Source organism: Sinocyclocheilus anshuiensis, unplaced genomic scaffold (genome assembly GCF_001515605.1).
Source record: "Sinocyclocheilus anshuiensis isolate Anshui unplaced genomic scaffold, SAMN03320099.WGS_v1.1 scaffold393, whole genome shotgun sequence".
Lineage (NCBI taxonomy): Eukaryota > Metazoa > Chordata > Actinopteri > Cypriniformes > Cyprinidae > Sinocyclocheilus > Sinocyclocheilus anshuiensis.
The window spans coordinates 386,636-399,334 of NW_015536501.1; the positions used below are offsets into that span (position 1 = coordinate 386,636).

The 12,699-nt window shown below is 38.5% G+C and overlaps 2 pseudogenes; one reads left to right on the top strand and one right to left on the bottom strand.

Moving 5' to 3' along the window:
- The first annotated feature begins 1,401 nt into the window (after nt 1–1,401).
- On the top strand, nt 1,402–4,183 carry LOC107689727 (glycolipid transfer protein-like; annotated as a pseudogene).
- A 5,193-nt stretch (nt 4,184–9,376) lies between these two features.
- Nucleotides 9,377–10,447, bottom strand: LOC107688953 (trace amine-associated receptor 13c-like; annotated as a pseudogene).
- Nucleotides 10,448–12,699: the final 2,252 nt, after the last annotated feature.

The following is a 12,699-nucleotide window of genomic DNA, read 5'->3' on the forward strand; positions in this document are numbered from 1 at the left end:
GGTCCATTTGAGAGATAGGTGGCAGTAATGCACTTATAAGTCTGCGATCTGCCGTAAAGCAAGAAGAAGAAGACGCGTCACGCGCTGGCTGTCGAGGACGCGCTCAAAACAGTTCAGACATTGCAGTGCATCAGAGGTAAAAAACGATATAAATACTGCTCAGTTTCTTGTCTTTAGCCGCAGGGTTTAATTTGGTTTTGTTTGTGTATGTTTTTTTTTTACTTTTACCCATTCACTTCCATTATATGACTGACAGACTGCAACGGGTTGAGTTAAAAATCTTCGTTTGTGTTCTGCTGAAGAAACAAAGTCACCTACATCTTGGATGCCCCGGGGGTAAGCAGATAAACATCACTTTTCATTTTTGGGTGAACTATCCCTTTAATTGATGGTTTTCAATACGTCCTTCAACCACACGGTGGCGCCAAATGACCATTGCGCTGTTATCACACTGTGTTAACCTGGGCAATATGTTGAGATGGTCCTCTCTGCAGAACACAAGATCCAGGGGGCGTGGTTGGATCCAGATCCAACTCCTCCCACCTTACATATACCTAAACCTACCCGTCTCCACCCCCCGTTCCCTAAACCCACCCATCTCCAATCCTAAACCTACCAATCTCCAGCCCCTAGATGTGGATCCAACCACGCCCCCTGGATATTGTGTTCTGCAGTGAGGGGCTACTGAAAATGTCCCACATATTTAAAAAGTGGGTACAAAAATGTTGCTTTAGTTAATTCTTGTTTTTATTCGTATTCAGTATTTTATTCGAGGCTTGTCTAGTTATAGTTTTAGTGTAGTATTGGTAGTTTAGTATAATTTTAGTATTTTAGTATAATTTTAGTATTACTGGGTGAACAGTTTACAGTAAATGTTTACCAGATGGCTAAAACTTTCTCTTCCTGCAAATCTTTTTTTCTTTTTGGACTGCATTTACAAAGATTTTTAAAAGACCTATTTATTTTTCTATATATATTGATTTGTTTCTTTTTAAATGTATTCTTTCTTTTTTAAGTAACACTCCATGCCATCTACAGTGGGGAAAAAAAGTATTTAGTCAGCCACCAATTGTGCAAGTTCTCCCACTTAAAAAGATGAGAGAGGCCTGTAATTTTCATCATAGGTATACCTCAACTATGAGAGACAAAATGAGAAAAAAAAATCCAGAAAATCACATTGTAGGATTTTTAAAGAATTAATTGGTAAATTCCTCGGTAAAATAAGTATTTGGTCACCTACAAACAAGCAAGATTTCTGGCTCTCACAGACCTGTAACTTCTTCTTTAAGAGGCTCCTCTGTCCTCCACTCGTTACCTGTATTAATGGCATCTGTTTGAACTCGTTATCAGTATAAAAGACACCTGTCCACAACCTCAAACAGTCACACTCCAAACTCCACCATGTATATGGTGGGAAATACATTAAAAAAAAGTGTTTCATTCATTTATTTTCCAGATTGCCTTGGTTCCAAGGTTTTTGCACCAATTAAGGCTGACATAAATGGAAACATCACAGTAAGTCTGAGAACTAAGTCATGTATTAAGCTATTGTTTTGTCAGTTGTTTTAAGGATAACTTCTATCAAATTCCTTTGAAAATGTATTGAAGCATTTTCTGAATTCCTCCCAATTCTCACAAGAAAATTAAAGCTGTCCATGACTCAGATCCAGTGAAGTATGAGACTCTTCAACAGATTCTGTTAATCGAGAAAAGCACCTATGGCTCAGAGTGGCCAAAAGTTGGAGCCACATTGGCGCTTAGTTGGTTAAAGAGGTAATTTGTTCACCAAGTCACACTTTCTGCATGTCTTTTGTTTAAAATATAACAGCTACAATCTCTGTTTTTTATAGGTATGTTTCTTTCATGTCCGTATATTTAAAATAATCTAAAATGCTTACAACAAATCATGAAATTACATTAATAGAAACTAGAACTGCACAATCATATTTTTATTATAGATCATGAAAAGGTTAATTTCTGAGATTAACAAAACCTGAGCTTCAGATTGCTAAACAAACTGCAATTTGCTAGATGTACTGACAAAATGTTTGCTTAAGTTTATTCATAAAATGCAATCAAGAAAAACTAAGCATGTAAATGAAAATATTTAAATATTTAGGGGCGCGTCAGGTCAAAACCAAACCAAATGGAAGCCGTTACAATCAATGATACTGTCTACACACGTCGCATTCCCTGTGTTGTGCGGGATTGTTTACAGTAAAATGTAGCGCGAGCTTTAAGGGCTATGCTAAAAAAAAAACGCCCACCTGTTCAATGGGTGTCCCGGAAGAGATGCGAATGAACTCAAACAACGGCGCGAATGCAGATTAGAATTTTTAAATCGCGTTTGATGGAACGTGTCATCTTAAATTAATCATGAGACATCATTAAGGAACAAGATATTGTAACCGTTATTGGTGCATATTTTAATATTATGTACGGTTTATGATTTCCACCTATGTTGGTCTTTTCCGTATAGGCTTGCGGTTCATTCAGATCTTGCTGCAAAGTCTAGTGGATGGGTAAAGAGATGAGCAAAATCCAAATTCGCATCAATATCACTAAAGCCTATGACCAAGCCCTCAAGAGGTAGGCTACCACAGCTGGATAGTCCAGAAGGTTTTCAAGGTGAGTGTTTTCTGTAGCTTTTGTAGGCATGGCAATATGGGCATGTCCGTTTGTTTTGCATGTTATGAGGCCTTCAACAGTCTTGTAGGAAATTATCTTGTTAATATATTGTCTACTCTGTGTATAAATAATTTTTTAAAACCCAGTTATCACAAACAATTAAAAAAGTCATTAGCTAGTGGTATGTTAAAGGTATGGCTTTTTTATTTTATTTATTGATTTATTTATTTTGAGAACGTGATTGCTTACCCAGCATTTTGTTTGGTTCTGCTGTAGGCTGCATTATTCACTGCACCATGCCAGTCAGATTTTTTTTAAGCTTTATCCAAGGATCAAGAAATTGCAGAGGAGGATTGTTTAGCAAAGATTCGTCAGTTCTTGATAAACTTCACTGCAACTGTAGATGCCATTTATGAAATGTATTCCGTAATGAATGCTGAACTGGACTACTTAGTTTGAAACATCCTACAAAAGGTCAGTTTCTGAAGCAGTCTTTAAAGGTCCCATATTGTCAAAACTGAAATTTCCTGGCTTTTTTCACGATTACTGAGGTCTAGGGGCTATTTAACTACCATATAAGTTTCAAAACAGTCAGTCCACAGTAAAATTCACACAGCCTGCTTGAAGTTCTAGCTATTTTTCACGAACCGTTGTGACTTCCGTAAAAAGTTGACGTCAGAACTACACAGTCACCGCCTTCAGTCACCACCCCGAGCACCGCCCACAGTCCCACTCTCCTTTTGCCAAACCCCCAGACAACATCACGTCCATGCTTTTGCTGAGCAAGGACAACATGGAAACATGTCGACAAGGTTAACTTTAACCACGAAACCAGATCGGCCGACCTGTAACGTTACATGTTATACTCAAAGGATGGACGATCTGACAGGATTGTTACTATGAGGTGGATCACATCTAACATGTAACGTATAGTAAAGACAAACTAACAACAGGCCAATCAGAAGAGAGGCTCATGAATATTAAGTAGAATTAGAATTAGAAAATTGACCTGTTCTCAGCACAGCTCCTGAGAAAGGAGCTGTAAAAATATAGAGATGGTTTTTGGTACTTATACCGCAAATATATATTCTTATACCTCATATATATATATACCTCAAATAAAACTCCAGAAAGGTGTACAATATGGGACCTTTAATTCTGCGCAGTTTTCATGGCATGTTTAATAGGGCCTTAAAAATGTGATGTCACAGACTCAGTGATGACTAAGAGCTCTTGTCCTTGGCTTGTTGTTGTATGACAGTCGTTGTTTAAGCTTGTGTGAATCAATGTAGCATTAATTTTCGAGTGTTTAGTGTGGATAAGGATGTGCTGTTTCATGAAGGGATGATGCTTTATCTCCATTGTTCAACAAAACCTCTATTCTTCAAATAAGAAATGATAAGGTTTATGTTTTGCTGTAAAGACCCAGTAGTGTTTTTTGAGTGCAATAATGCATACTATATGAACAACTCCTTTTCTTATTCAGGAGTCCTCAACTCTGGACCTCAAGATCCACTTTCCTGCAGAGATTAGGTCCAAACTTAACCTTGTATAACAAGTTTATACAATTCTTCCTCTCCTATAGTAGAGAATGAGTGGAATTGTTCCTCAGGGGATCTATAGCGCACTATCTGATGCGATACTGGTGGCCTATATACAGTAGACAGTACAAACATTATAGGGGATTTATCATTAACACTTGTTTCTCTGGATAATGTTATATGAAGCACCATTACTTCAAACGAGTTATACTTGAAGCCCGCCCTCTGAGAAATACTGAAAATATTTATATAAATTGTAGCAACACCTCCCCCTTTACCTTTTGGACGTGGCTCATGTTTATAACAGTAATCTTGGAGGGTAGACTCGTTTAAAATAATGTAATCATCAGGTTTTAGCCAGGTTTCTGTCAAACAGAGCACATCTATGTTATAATCAGTAATCATATAATTTACAAAAAGTGCTTTCGTAGAAAGGGGCCTGATATTCAGTAAGCCAAGCTTTATAATTTGTTTCTCTGTATTATATACGTTTTTTATTTGTTGAGCATCAATTAAATTACTTAAGTAATTAAGTTACTCTTAAATTGGTTTGGTGTGTTCGACTTGAATTGGCACTGCTCAGATCAATTGGTGTATGACATCAAAGTACAGCAAGAGCATTAAGAGAGTAGACGGCTCCTTTCGAATCGCTCTCGTGGTACTTTGATGTCACACACCTATTGGTTAGCTTGTTCAGGTGTGTTTGATTAGGGTTGGAGCTAAACTCTGCAGGAAAGTGGAGGTCCAGAGTAGGGCCGTGACGGTCGCCGGGTCACCGTGGTCTATTGCCACCAGCGGTAGTGCATGTGACGTCACACAATCTATAACAAGCATAATACAAAGCTTTGTATACAAGTGTAATAACAGTAACAGTTGTTGTTTTATTTAGACTATAAGTCTGTGTTAATTCACAAATTACCTCAAATGCCATATGGCGTTTCCTTTAGATCATGCTTTAGATTGGCAGGTTTGAGCGCAGGAAAATACAGTTTATTCTGCATTCAGCAAATTAATTTCATGTTGAGCGATGGACCTTGATGGAAACCAAATAATACATCACTGATCTGGAGCCATCTCCATTCATGTCACCCATTCATGTTCATACAAGAGTCTTCAAGTTCTCGTTATCGCAAACGCCCGGCTGGTCAGGTTTGTATTGGTGAGGCTTTCTCCAAACTGGCCAAATACAAACGAGACAACAGTAAATGGAAGATGCTAAAAAGAAATGTGGAAACATACGCCGCAATTCCTATTCCACAGAGAGTGCGTGCAGACCAAGAGTTAATGCGCCCACTTTCTTGGTGGCGGAACAGTGTGCTGTGAGTACACCGGACAGTTGTCACGCCACGTCGCAACACAACAGGTTGAGTCTGTCTACAGGACATTTGAACTTTGTGACAGTACATCATAAATAGGACGAGGCATCAGATTACTGTCAGGGATTTGTCGTGTCATGTCGCGCGGCATCCAGTGTAGACAACATCACTGATTATAATGGGATATAGCAGGGCTATTCAATTGGTGGCCCGCCAATCATCTTCATCCGGCCCGAGGGAAGAGTATGCACAGGTCGCACATACACCTTTAATTGTTTTTGCACTAATTATTTTGTCCACAAGGTGGCAACACTGGTCCGGGCCGTGGATTTGCATTTACGCCATGCAACAGGCAAGTAGTATATAACGTATGCTATTATCTGTCAAAATGCTGATTCGTCACGTTAAAACTTCTTACGCAAATGAGATTGGGGAAGCCATTAGTAAGTTTGATTTTATTGATTAATTTATTTACAAAATAATTTAAAATATATTTAAAAAACTACATTATGTGCATATTTAATTTGAGTTGAAAACATTATTAATTATCAAATATTTAGTCAAATCTTTCAGTCGTTAAGGGGGCCCCTCTGGCCCCCCGCAAGCTTCGCCCATGCTGGTTGTCATGACAACCTCACATGCTTGCTGCTGCTCTATGTAATCATAGCAAAACCGCTTAAATGGCACACAAGAGTGTGAATTTGTACGTTTACTACAGAGAAATGCTGAAATGCATTTAAAAGTTTGACTGACCAAATCAAATGGCTTGGTTTGGCACCCCCAAGCTCAAATGTCAAGCTATGCCTATGCTTACATGTTGTTCCATTAAGTTAACTCCGGTTGCTTGCAAGTATCCGCCATATTGAATTAATTCTTATGATAACGTTGGTTAGAGCAACGTCGTGACATCATTTTATGTCACTCCGTAAACTTAAAGATAATAATTTAAGTACAAGGGTTTACTCAAAAATATTGAGCCATACAAAAATAAAACTAAATTCCTCATTCAGAAAATGTAATTGTTGCATTAACGATTAAACTGACATTAATTGCAGTGTTCTTAATCTTTAAGTTAGTTGTACTGTTCGGGTTTACAGGAGGCAAGGATGGAGACGAGTCTTCTTACAGACAGGAGGTTAAAGAGCTGGCTGTCTGGTGCAATCAAAACATCCTGGAGCTAAACATGCTCAGAACAGTGGAGATGATAGTGGACTTCAGGAGAAACCCCCCAGCACTCCCCCACTCACCATCATGAACAGCACTGTAACAACAGTGGAGTAATTCAAGTTCCTGGGCACCACCATCTCTCAGGACCTGAAGTGAGACATTCACATAGGTTCAACCTGCCACAGGAGCTGCTGAAACGGTTCTACTCGGCCATCGAGTCTGTCCTGTGTACATCCATAACTGTCTGGTTTGGTTCAGCTACCAAATCAGACATTAGGAGACTACAACGGACAGTCCGGACTGCTGAGAAGATTATTGGTGCCTTCAACCTTCAAGAACTTTACACCTCCAGAGTGAGAAAAGGGGCTCAAAAAAATCACACCCCTGACACGGCATATTTATTGTGGCCTTTAATTAATACGTTTTTTTTTTAATTAAAAGGACCTTTGTAAAATAATGTACAATGGGCTCTGCAAATGGGGGGGTGGGCCTCTATCAAGGTAGTCTGGTGGGTTGATCTGCAAAGGTGTAAAGTATTGGAGTAAATGTAATTAGTTACTGTACTTGAGTATCTTTTCGGGTACTTTGTAGTTGTACTGAGTATCAAAGATATTAGCAACTATTACTCTTTACTTCACTACATTATGAGTATCTGTACTCTTTACTCCACTACATTTGAAATGAGTGTTGCAGTTACACATTACATTTTGCATGGATCTACAGTGCACAGCATAAATGAGTACACCCCCTCTGAATAAATATAAAATGTATTTTCTTAATGAAAAAATTTGAAACATATTAAACATATACTTAATAAAAACAACAAAATATAGGCCAATAAGTACAGATAAATGTAAATAAATAAATTTACAGGTAAGTAAATTAGCCAATTTTGTTTAAATGAAGGATTGCAGAAATGAGTACACCCTAGATTTAATTCAGAAAATGTATAATATTCTAGTACTTAGTATGTCCTCCAGAACTTAAAGTATACTGCTCTGACCCTTCTTGGCACTGAGTGTACAAGTTCATGACAAATGTTCACATCTGTGTTGTTCAACTCCTGGAGGACGACCTCCTTAAATGCTCTGGTCTTTAATGGGGAGTTTTGCTCAGCTCGTCTCTACAGAATCCCCCACAGCTGCTCAAGAGCGTTAAGATTGAGTGAAATACATATCCACTGAAGGATTTTCACCTTGGGAGAACAAATATATTCATTGTCATGCTGAAAAAATGCCCAATAATGCAGGGAATGAGGGGAGGGTATCATCTTCTGTTTGTAAATTCATGCCAGCATTGATAAAGCACAACTCCCTCACACCTTCAGCACTCATACATCCCTATATAAAAGCTTTACTACCACTGAACGTCACTGTGGGTAACCAAGCACTTTTCACTGTACTCCTCCTCTAGCAACACCAGAACATGTTGGATACTTTTGGATCCGAAATGATTGACTTGGTCTCTTGAGACCAGAGTATGGATTCCCAGAAGTCTCTATATTTTGTAAATAGGCCCTGGAAGAGGTTAAATGAGTTTATTTTGCTTTGGCTACAGTAGGTAATTCTAGTGGTGACAACAACCATGCATGTCACTTCTGCAGGCAGCGTCATACTCTGTGAGATAAAGGGTCACTCTTTTCACAGCTTTTGCCGGCTCTGAGACACTTGCATGTTATTTCTCCTGCTCTTTTTCTAGCAAAAAATCACACATCACTAAATGAAAACTTAAAGTGAAGGCCTGAGTATTTCAGGAGCTTTATCACAAGTCCATTGTTTTTGAATGTTGGTGCTACTTCTGCTACATTTTCACACTTAAAACAATAATTTGGTATTCCTCTTGTACCATGTTTTAGAGGGGGTGTACTCATTTATGCTGTGCACTGTATATGGAAAAAAAAATGTAACCATTGATATTAGGATAATAATGCACACATTTCTTGATGCAATATAACGTGATTGAAAAACGAAGAGACTGTTTAAATCAGCGGTGTCCAAGCCTGTTTCTGACGGCCGCTGTCCTGCAAAGTTTAGCTCCAACCCGTCTTAAACACATCAGAACCAAAGTAATCAAGGTCTTTAGATTCACTAGAAACTTCCAAGTGCGTCAAAGCTGGTTGGAGCTAAACTCTGCAGGACACTGGCCCTCCAGAAGCAAGATTGGACATCCCTGGTTTAAATGCTCCACTTACAATTATAATATTGGTGCCAGCATCCTCTTTTACATATTTTAAATATCGTTTAATGGTACTTGCCTCTAGCACAGTCTAGTACAATGATGACAACTGTTCAAATCATGTCTGAGATGCATTTACACATAAATATTGTGATATACACTTTATGTATAACAGCCTGTAATGGCACCCGTCTTCTAACCATCATGGAAACTCATAAATGGTTGATTTGAAACACTCTACAGCTCCACACACCACACAAATAGTGCTTCTCAAAATCAGTACACAACTGATTTCAATAGTGCATGATGCCAGCATCTTGCTCAGCTAATAGTGATATTATACTATGCATAAATTGCACACCACACAAAATATTGCATTACATATTTGAGTATTGAGACTTTTCAGTGTTGAATTAAATGTTTATTTATGATCAATGTTTCTCCTGCTTTGTTCACCATCTCGAAATAAGTTGTAGCAATACATTCTGGGACTTCCTACTCTTTTGAAGGATACATATGTTGCGGTCTACTAAATCAAACCCTTAAGCATTATGAATGACAGTCTGTAAAAATGTCAGTCAAAGAGGATGCTGGCTGAAATATTTTAAGAGTAAGAATGTGCTTTACTGACATTTTAAACCAGCGATAAAAGAAAGCATAGATAAGGGGATTCAAACCCGAGTTAACATACAAGGTCCAGGTTAGCAATGTCATTGTAGTGGAAGAGATTGCTGTGGATTCTGTTAAAGAACATATATAGAACGGAATCCCACAGAGCAAATAAACGGCCACAATGATTCCTAAAGTCAGAGCAGCTTTGCTCTCAGATTTTCTCCTCACTGAAACTTCCATTACACATTTACCACCTTTAAGAGAGTTCAAAACTTTTACTTGCTGTTGTGCGACATAAAAAATCTTCAAATATACAGAGATGATCACAATACATGGAAATAGGAAGGAAAAGGTCAAATCTGTGAATCTCCAAGCAGGAGTAATCAAAACAATACACTGGCCGTAACAAACATCTGGTCTGTGTGAGGTATTAAAATATCCATTACTAATTACAAAGGCTATATTGTAAAGTGAACAACAACACCAGGAGACACAGATGCTTATTAAAGTTTTAGTTGTGGTAATTTTCTGGGGATACTGTAAAGGGTGACACACAGCCACATAACGATCAACAGCAATTAAAACCAAATTACTAAGAGATGTAGAAAGGAGCAGCCCAAGAGTAATTACGAAGAGTCCACAGTAAGTGTCTCCAAAGTACCAACATGTCTTAATCAGCTTTATGGCATCTACAGGCATTATAATAAGCCCAATAAGCAAGTCAGCCACAGCCAGAGAGAGAATGATCAGGTTGGTTGGAGTGTGAAGCTTCTTGAAGTGGGAGATGGAGATGATCACCAGCAGGTTCAGAAACACAGTGCATGCTGACAGCAATGAAAAAAACACATACATGATATCGTGTACATGTCTGGAGCGCTTTCCCTTGATACATGAAGAGTTGATGGCAGGAAAGCAGTACTGAGTCTCATGATCCCCTATACTCTGAAAGGCCATGAGTGAGTCTCCTCCTGTTAGGACTTTGTTCTGCTCTACTTACTGTACTTTCATTTATACAGTGTCTGGATCAGACTGACCAACCCATCTACCGCCCACTCTGATGTTGCATGACATAACTGATTCCTTTTAACACCATCTACCGTGGATGCAACCTTTATTGCATTACATCACACAGTACTGCGATAGCTTGAAGTTGTCTACACTGGACACATCAAAGCAACCGTTGCAAATTATTTGTCTTTCAAGTCAAAAGTACTGCAAGTGTGTGGAGTACATCAAAAGTAGAGCAGGGCATCAGTTTACTGTCATGGACTTGTCACATCTAGTGTAGACATTGATATTGGCTTTTGCTGCACTACTTACATTTCACATTGGTCTGTAGAAAAACAGGCTGAATGAAAATTCTAATTCACTATCTGACAGTAGATTATACTTTTGGAACAGCAGAAAAAGAACTCTTTTGCAAAAAATAGAACTGGACATTTTTATATTTATATTAGTGCTGTCAAAATTAGCATGTTAATGCAGGCAATTAATTTTTCCAGTTTAACGGCCTTAAAAAATGTAATGCAGTTAACGCAGGGGCAGAGCTAGTGTTAACCACCACACTCACAACTGCTGCCTCTGTCTCTTTTTTCTTGACAAGAATTGCATTTATTTAGATGCAGAACGTCTTTACGACCACATCAAACAGGAGACTTTGCACTGTCTCCCTCATCTAACACACCCGACTGAGTTGCGTCAGACCTGAAGTGGGCCAGAAAAAGTAAAGAGTTGTGAGAAAATATGATGCGTGTCCAGCAGTGGCAGCTCTTAAAGTAACAGCAGCCAAATAACCTAATAACCCAGCTGCTGTGATGTCTGTTAATCAAAGAACAAAAGAAAAAAAAGAGGAAATCAATAACTTTTGTAGCTTTAAGTAGAGGTCTGCGTGGGACTATTTTTTTAGTCCTGCTCCCGCAAGGTTACATTCCGCAACCACCCGCTCCCTCTATATATTCACTCTGTTCACCCGCTGTCCGCGTGGAATAATTTTCTTCCCGACCCGGCCATTCCCGCTAAATTTAGATCTCGTTTCCAGAATCTCACATTTAAATTTCCACTACTGAAAAAAGAGAGGCTAACAAATAAAAGTGTAGTCTGCACAAAATTGTATGTCATTTTATTCGTCTTGTCAAGAGTCTTGAATTTATTGACTTTGACTTGAATTTATATCAATTATATTAAGACACAAAATTAATTTAATATTTTATGCAACACAGTAGGGAAAAAAAAGTGTCAAAGAAAATAAAAATGTTGTACAAAAATTGTATTTATTATTTTTATTCGTCTTGTCAGGATACAATTTGTTTAACATTTACAACACAATAGCAAAAAAGTGTCGCAGAGAGAAAAAACAAGAATGTAGGTTGTACAAAAATAGCTTATTAGCTTTTTTTTTCGTCTTGTCAAAATACTAAATTCGTTTGACATTTTTCTGTTAACACAGTAGGAAAAGTGTCGCAGAGAAAAATAAATAAATTCCTTCAAAGACAGCGCATCCACACGTTGCTCCATCCTTATTCTGCTCTGTCACTCATCGACAACCTGCCTGTTCTGTCTGAAGGCCGTATACAGGACTGGATTGGTAATCGGGCATACCGGGCATTTTCCCGGTGGGCCGACAGAATGTTTTTTTTTTATTTTTTTATACTATACCGAGTACTATCACGCAGGGACAGAGAGCAGCCAGTGGCCCATTGGTTTGTCTCCTGTTTTGACAGTGTAAACATCCAATCACAATGTGCTATAGACGAAGCAATGAAGTAGAGACCTGGCGGGACGGATTTTTCAGTCCCGCTCCCGCAGAAAAATACCTTATCTGGGCCCGCTCCCGCCCGCGACATTCATGTTTTGTCCAGCTCCCGCCCGCATAAAAGTAATCTATATACAGATTTTTTTTCAGCACATCAAAGAAATTTACATTAAATGGTTCTGTAACATATCCTAAGATCCACAACATCCCAGCATAAATGCTCCCGATAAAATATTTGTTATTTAGGCTAAGCATCAACATTCACAAACCACTGTTATTTTTAACAGAAAAGCAAGCATGGGCTGCTGCGTGCATGATTTGGCATGGCAGAATGCAAGCAGCGCTTCCTTTATTATCACTAAAAGCTGACATCTCAGTTCATCGCGATCTCATAAAGCTCTGTTATAACACAATGAACATATGCACAATGAATCTTTCACAATGTCTACACTTCGTGTGTTAAAATGAGACGATTCTTGAGCACGCAATTTCAGCACTGCGGTGAGTG